Genomic DNA, 7459 nt, shown 5'->3' on the forward strand with positions numbered 1-7459 from the left:
AAAAAATGTGGAATGTTTAATCTTTTCTTCACGAAGATGTGCAAAATAGTCTAAATCTGTCTCACACATACTTCCCCATTGTTCCAGTTCCTCCTGATACTAGATGACTCTGGAATGCAGTTGCTGGTCAAAGAGAGAGAGAGAGAGAGAGAGAGAGAGAGAGAGAGAGAGAGAGAGAGAGAGAGAGAGAGAGAGAGAGAGAGAGAACATTTAAGCATTTAAATCACCCTTCATTTTCAATGCTTTTGGAATTGTGTGTTTGGCCCATGCTCACCCTTCCCATGCTGTGCTTTCCAATATCACTTAGAGAGACTGAATATCTCAGCTAGACCATAGCTGTCTGCCTTTCTTTTCCCTTTGTGTAGTCAGCTCCCTTTATTTGTGAACTATTCAAATTTAAATCTACACATGGCAAAACCCATCATTTAAAATATTCGAAGTGGATGAATAATCATAAAATAACTTCTGAATATGCACCAAACAGAAGTTTTAGGAATTAATCATGGCCTTCCATTCTCCTTTTGCTCAAACAAAGCAGAGCTGTGTTTCTTAGATATTTAATTCATTTTTAGAGGCAATATATTAAATTAGATGGCTCATAATATATATGTATTTCTAATTATAAGCTTACCAGGTTTGGAAATTCAAGGAAAGTGTACCAACAGATTTTGCAAAAGTGTGTGGTGTCATATCCCTTTTAAATATTGTTAAAAATTCTTGTCTTTTACACATAATTGCTAACAATTACCATTTGACCTTGAGCATTGAGTGTCAAACAGGAAGGTGCCTTTAAATCTGAAGAGTGAATAGCATTAAATACATACTCTTGAATTAAATGAGGGGATAATACTAGGAAAGTTACCTCTCTGAACCACCTAGTGTGTAACATGCTGAATTCCATTAGAAACCATCTTCCTAGAGTCCATTTTCACCCTGGTATAAATATTCTTGATTAGGGAAACATAAGCAAAGGGATGGCTCCTGCAGGATCTATGTTTGATCAGTAGAGATGAAATTTCCCAAAGGAAGAGTAACTATTCAGTGATGGCAGTGATTACATGTAGTCCTTATCAAACACAACATGGGCACATTGGTAGGAATAGGATGGACATTCAAGAACACTTTTAAGCTTGAAAGATTTAAGTTTAGAGTGCATTGAAAGCACAAAATACTTAAAGGTACATAGTTTAAATTTTTTCCATCCTAGTTTACTGTTGTGAGTGGTTTTTCTGCCAGCTTGGTCCCAGAGCTGCGCCAGCCCCAAAATACACACAGAGATGCTGTATTAAATATAATGCTTTTGGCCAGTTACTAGTTTCTTATCGGCTAGCTCTGTCTTAAATATTAACCCATTTCTATTAATCTAAGTATTTCCATGTAGTCTCATCTTACCAGAGAGAGGGGCTGGAACTCTGTTATCTTGGTTTTACATGTTGACTCCTTTCCTACTCCTTCTTCTCCCTTCCTTGCCTCCTAGTCCTGCCTGTCTTGCCTTCCTATTGGCCAACAGTGCTTTATTCATTAACCAGTAAGAGCAACATATTTACAGAATAACGTCTCCCATCAGTTTACAATTTTCTTAGTCTTGTTTGGTCAAGTCTGATACTTTTTGTAGAGCTTTAAGAAACAGAATAAAATTACCAGTCAATGAACAAATGTATGGTGCAGCCAGTATAAACCTCTGACCTGATCATGAAGGCAGGAAATGGCAACTGAAGGTTTTTCTCATGCAGCTCGATTTGTTCCAAAGTCTAGAAGTGACAGATAGTTTACTGTAAAAAGGAGAAAAGGGAAGAGGGACGTAAAGAAAGAACCATTGACAGAAATAAGAAAGAGAGACAACTGGAACCAGCTCTTTCTTCTTTTTCTAGTGAGCTGAAGGTAAGTTACACTTGATGGAGGAAATGAAGCATAAATATACATGCTCCTAAACACATCACAGTCTGAGATTTCTGCCAAGCATAAGAACAGTTTAAATATGTATAAATTCCTTCATTTTGCATAGTTAGTATGCTAATGATGTTGGTCTTAAGGATATTATGTAATAAAATATTCTAATTAATAAACTTTAGGGCTTTGAAACAATTTTTTAAGGAAAAGGGGTTACTGCTTGCCCATTAAATTTATTGAATGTAATCTAATTTTTCTGTATCCTACAAATGGAAAATAATAAACAAAGTGACTAATAGATAAAGTTATTGAACCAATTAACACAAGCCCACATTTACAAAAACAGGTTTACCTAGAAAAATTATTTTTTTCCACAAATGACTCAGTAGGGATTTTTATTAATACTCTAAGGATTTTAAGATATTAATCTATTTCTCAAGCATTTTCATGTTTTTCTAAAACATTAATATTTTGAAAGATAAATATTTCTATGGATTTCACTATTCATTTCTTATAGCACAATAGCACAGTGTTTGCTGGAAGGGCCCTGAATACGCAGAGATTACCACCTTCATGTGTTCTTGCCCTGCATCTGATCTTATGTGCTACTATTTTACTGACTTCTTAGAAGATCTCAGCTGTTCTTCCTCAATAAAATGACTGCCTTTAAACTTGACTCAAATAACTCTTCCTAGTATTTGTCCCTCACAACTTGTTTCTGGTGATCTATTACTGCAGAGTAAATATTTCCATTCTCACGGGACTTGAAATAATTCTCAGCAGTATCTGAGCAAGATGTTTAGCTGGGTGGTCTTGGATTGGAGTCTCCTGTGATGTTGCGGTGATAAGGAAAATGTAATTGCAGCCATGGGAGTGATATGAGGTCAGAGCTTCTCCAAGCTGCCCTAAGGTGGTGTTATAAAGTATTCTGCATAGCAATGGGAGCCTCTGGTAGATTTTTCTGCCATGACTGCTATGGGTTCCTATGTGATTCTCAGAGAACCAAGTAGAAACTATATTGCCTTTATAGTATACCCTGAAACAAAATATTGTGTCACTTTCACTATATACTTTCAGTCAACCATTCTATGCAATTGACCCAAAATAAAGGGGAGGGTTTTAGAACTCACCTTTTGACAGGAGAATCTCAATGCTGCATTACATCTGGGAGTCACTGATGGCGCCATCTTAAAAAAGAAAATGTGTGTCATCCTTGTGCAGGGGCCATGCTAATCTCTGTGTTGTTCCAATTCTTAGTATATGTGCTGCGGATGGGGAACGGGGCGGGGGAGGGGCATGGGAGGATGGAAGGAAGAGGCAACTAGGATCGATATGTAAAATATATTTAATTAAAATATAAAAACATGAATCTGAAAAAAAAAAGAAAAAATGCAAGAGGGATCTAGGGTGCAGAGACCATCTTCAGTCAAGCTTTCACAGCTCTGTCTCTGTTCCCGCATTCCTTTCTTCACTTAACCTATTCTACTCATGTATTCTCCAGTGCTTCTAGCTTCGGAAACCTCAGCACATGTCATGCTGTTTCTTTAACCTAACAACTGTTTTTATTTTTCTGTGTAATGCCTGCCTAACCTTAAATATGTAGTCCAAGGATTACCTTCTCCAGAAAGCTATCTTTCGAACATAAATGTGAACATATATCTTATATTTTTTTCAAATCACTCTTCACCTAGTCACCAACTGTATATTGTTATGACTTTATAAGGAAAGAAGCATTTATCAGTCATTAATTAAGTTGAAACACATCCTAAAATTTGTGGAGTGATCCTATATGTTGCTTAGATGTCTTATATGAGCATAGCAGTATAAATCTGCAAGTTTGGACAGAAATTGTGGTTGAACTGTGCTCATCATTGCAGTAACCAAAGTAAACACTTGCAGATGTCCTTCAGCTTCTGAATTACCTACCTTACTGTTTATGGACACTAAGGTCCTACCAGCCATCCTGGGAGATGATAGTTCTTGCAATTATCAGCTGATTTTGCAGTTCCCCCCTGACACAAATGGATTTTTCTGCACATACAAATAATTAACAGCTTCACTAAACTAGTGAGAAAATGACTGGAGAAATGACCACAGGGAACAAACAGGCTACCATGAGTATCTGTCAACGTCTACAATGTACTCACAGCTATTTTATAGCCCTTTCAGTCAGAAATCTTTTTAAAAAAAAAAAAAAAAAACAGCCATAACTATGGGGGAAAACTCCTTTTGATTTTTTTGTTCTAGAAAGCCCCAATTTAGTCATTATGACCCAGAAAACCTATTAATAGAATCCCCTTTCTCTCTCCAAAGTGCCCCAGTTTAGACATGAAATTGTACTGACAGTATGATTATACTTTGATGGAAGTGGATTTCTTCATAACGCTGCTGCAGTTTTAAATTAGGAACAGCCAGACTTTCAAGTAATAATAGACAAAAATACCTTTTTCTATTCCTACCTTTTCTTTATTTTTATAAAACAATTTAAATACAACTATACAGATATATTTGGAGAATAAAATGTATTGAATTTTGATGAATGGCAATTACATATTCCATTGCCCTCAAAATCTTTTAATCTTTTCTAATTGTTTTCCAGTCTATTCCCTACTCCCTCCAAGGAGTGTGTGTGTGTGTGTGTGTGTGTGTGTGTGTGTGTGTGTGTGTGCTATGATTTCATTGGTAAATTCTAATGAGTATCTTTTTCTCAAATTAAGACATTTATATTCATACATGTTGCCATGTACATACTTAGCTCATATTTTTTCATTGCTGAGGGCATCATTTATGTTCAAATGATAAATTGTCAACCCTTTTCCCTGAGGCTAGTTATATGGGTCACATCCAGTTTGGGCTACAATAGAATAAAGGTAATATAACTCCTTCAGTACATATATTTTTGTTGCCTCCAGAGTTAGTTTGTTGAATCATAATGTCAACATATGAATAAACTTACTAAAAACAGAAACCACTACTCAGCTGATGTGTACACCTATCATCTTATAAAGAGTCTGAACCTGTAAACCTCACTTTTCTCCATTCTAACTGATAGTTTAACCTTACAGTCTCTTAACTTTAGGTCAACATCAAGTAACAAGACAGACAATGATCTTTTGAATATCTGTCACAACCAAAAGTATTTTTAATAAGTATAATCTGTTAGGATTATTAAGACAGTTTGATTAACCCAAGTGACCAATAACATACTTTTATTTTATTTAAGTTTTATAATTCATCTTGATACTTTAGAATATATTCAGTTACAATATATATAAACATCTTAAAAATTAAAGGATGAACTAGCAAAACACACATGTACTCTCATTTCCCTTTGCAGAAAACATCTCTTCTGATTTTACATATCATTGCAATTTCTAGCTCTTATTAGTTCACAATCATTTCAAAAAGGACTTCAGATTTCCTTTCATGACTCAGTTGGGATATATAGAAAGAAAAATTACAAGTTAATGAACATTTTTTTAAAAAATAAGTCTGTAATCCTAAGACTCGAGGTATTTTGCTACTAGGTGCTTTAATTCAGTAGGCTTTATTTTAAGTAGCATATTTCATAACACTTATTAGGGGAAAATGCATCATAAAAATTCTAAGTCAGGGATAGTGATGCCTCCAGAAGTCCTCTAGTAGCTGATGGAAGCAGAAGCAGGTACCCACAGCTAAACACTGACGAACTCCTGGAATCCAGTTGCAGAGAGGGAGGAGTGACAAGCAAAGGGGTCAAGACCAGCTGAAGAAACTCACAGAAACAGCTGACTTGAACAAGAAGAGCTCATGGACTCCTGTCTGATAGCTGGAAAACCAGCATAGAACCAACCCAGATTCCCTGAATGTGGTGTTAGCTGGGAGGACTGTGAAGTTTGTGGTGCCACCGGTAGTGGATCAGTATTTATCCCTAGTGTATAAATGGACTCTGGGAGCCCATTCTTCATAGAGGGATATTCCCTCAGCCTAGGCCCTGCTCCAAATGATATGATAGACTTTGAAAACTCCCCATGAAGGCCTCACCCTCCTTGGAGAGCAGAAAGGGGATGGGATGGGAATTGGTGGGGCAACAGGGGAGGACAGGAGGGTGCAAGAATGACATGTAAAACAAGCTTGTTTCAAATTTAAATTAAAAAAATCAAAAAAAAATTCTAAGTCAAAGACACAAAATGTTAATTTTGAAAAATAGCAAAGAGATCACAGAAGAACTTCAAAGACCTATTTAAAAATAGGTCATTATAGGTGAAGATTGCTGAGTTGCGACCTCAGTAGACTGTCGTATTTATTTTTAATATATGATGTAGCTTTAGGGAACATGTTTAGTAAATATTATGAAAATAAAAGCTTCTGTGTTATGTTGAACTAAAAGGGAATTATCTGAATTCAAGGTAGAATTCAGTATTTTATTAACCACCATGGTAGCCAAAAAAGCACAGGACACAAAGGTGATTACCTGTAATCAGTTCAATGCCTCAGTGTGCTCTACAGAGCAAACCAAATTATTCAGTGCTACAGCTGTGGCTGATTATTATCTGAAGTTGAATCTCTGTAGTATAACTTTGGGGAAAGCTATTCCAAGCCCACCATCAACCATCAATCACCTTATTAGCTGAAATTCATTATCTTGTCAGTCTCAGAGCCACCGATAAAATGCCTTTGATGAATGTTAATGAGTCATAACCTCTTTGCTAAGAAAGCAATTAGAAACACAATTTTATAGCAAATAGAAGATAAATTTAACATTTACTCATTAAATCTACTTTCCAATATCACTGTCTTTTAAATTTGCATTTAAATGACTAATAAAACATTTACTTGGTCTTATCATTTAAAATAGGTATTATTTTACAAGGCCCTTAGTGGAACAAATACAAATATATAAAAATATGTAAAACCATGAAAATTTTAATTTTATTGACATGAAAGTGTCAATGAAATAATTTTTGGATATCCACTCATTAGGAGTTCCACATTATTTCAATTCTACAAAGGCCAGATCCAGTAAGTAAATATAACTCCAAGGGTGAGAAAAAAAAATAAAACTTCTTAGAATGGTGTTAAACTATTTTGATTAACATAAAAAACATATAATTAATAAGGCAATTTGCATGTATACATCATAAAATGGCAACTAAACTCATACTACGCTACCATTGTTGAATTTATTCAGCTATGGGAAAATCTAGTGTTCTGTGTGATTATCACTGATTGTCCATCTATAATGTGAGTTCAACTGGACCACATGCCCTGACTGGAAAGGACTATAGCATGGCTTTCCTTGATTTCTATACAGAGTACAACTTTTGTCACAACTCTGTGATATCAGTCTTTCCATTAAGCTACAGCTGTCTTTGTTGGTTTTGTTTAAGGTGAAGTAACAAAATCCTAAAGCATTTGCTTATTAATTAGGAGACATCATACTAGCTGTAATAGGGTCTTATTAGGAGCACTGGTATACCAGTAGACTTAAGAGATAGATATAGTTCTAGAAGATAGATAGAAAGTTGCCTATATTTGGCAATCTTTTAGCATAATCTCTTCAATGACAGAACCATGGAAATTGAGGAAA

General features: G+C 35.4%; 1 pseudogene; it reads right to left on the minus strand.

Annotated features, from left to right (window-relative positions):
• Nucleotides 1-3080: 3080 nt before the first annotated feature.
• LOC127220837 (uncharacterized) lies at nt 3081-3170 on the minus strand (annotated as a pseudogene).
• Nucleotides 3171-7459: the final 4289 nt, after the last annotated feature.

The sequence above is a fragment of the Phodopus roborovskii genome, unplaced genomic scaffold (assembly GCF_943737965.1).
Source record: "Phodopus roborovskii unplaced genomic scaffold, PHOROB, whole genome shotgun sequence".
NCBI classification, from domain to species: Eukaryota; Metazoa; Chordata; class Mammalia; order Rodentia; family Cricetidae; genus Phodopus; species Phodopus roborovskii.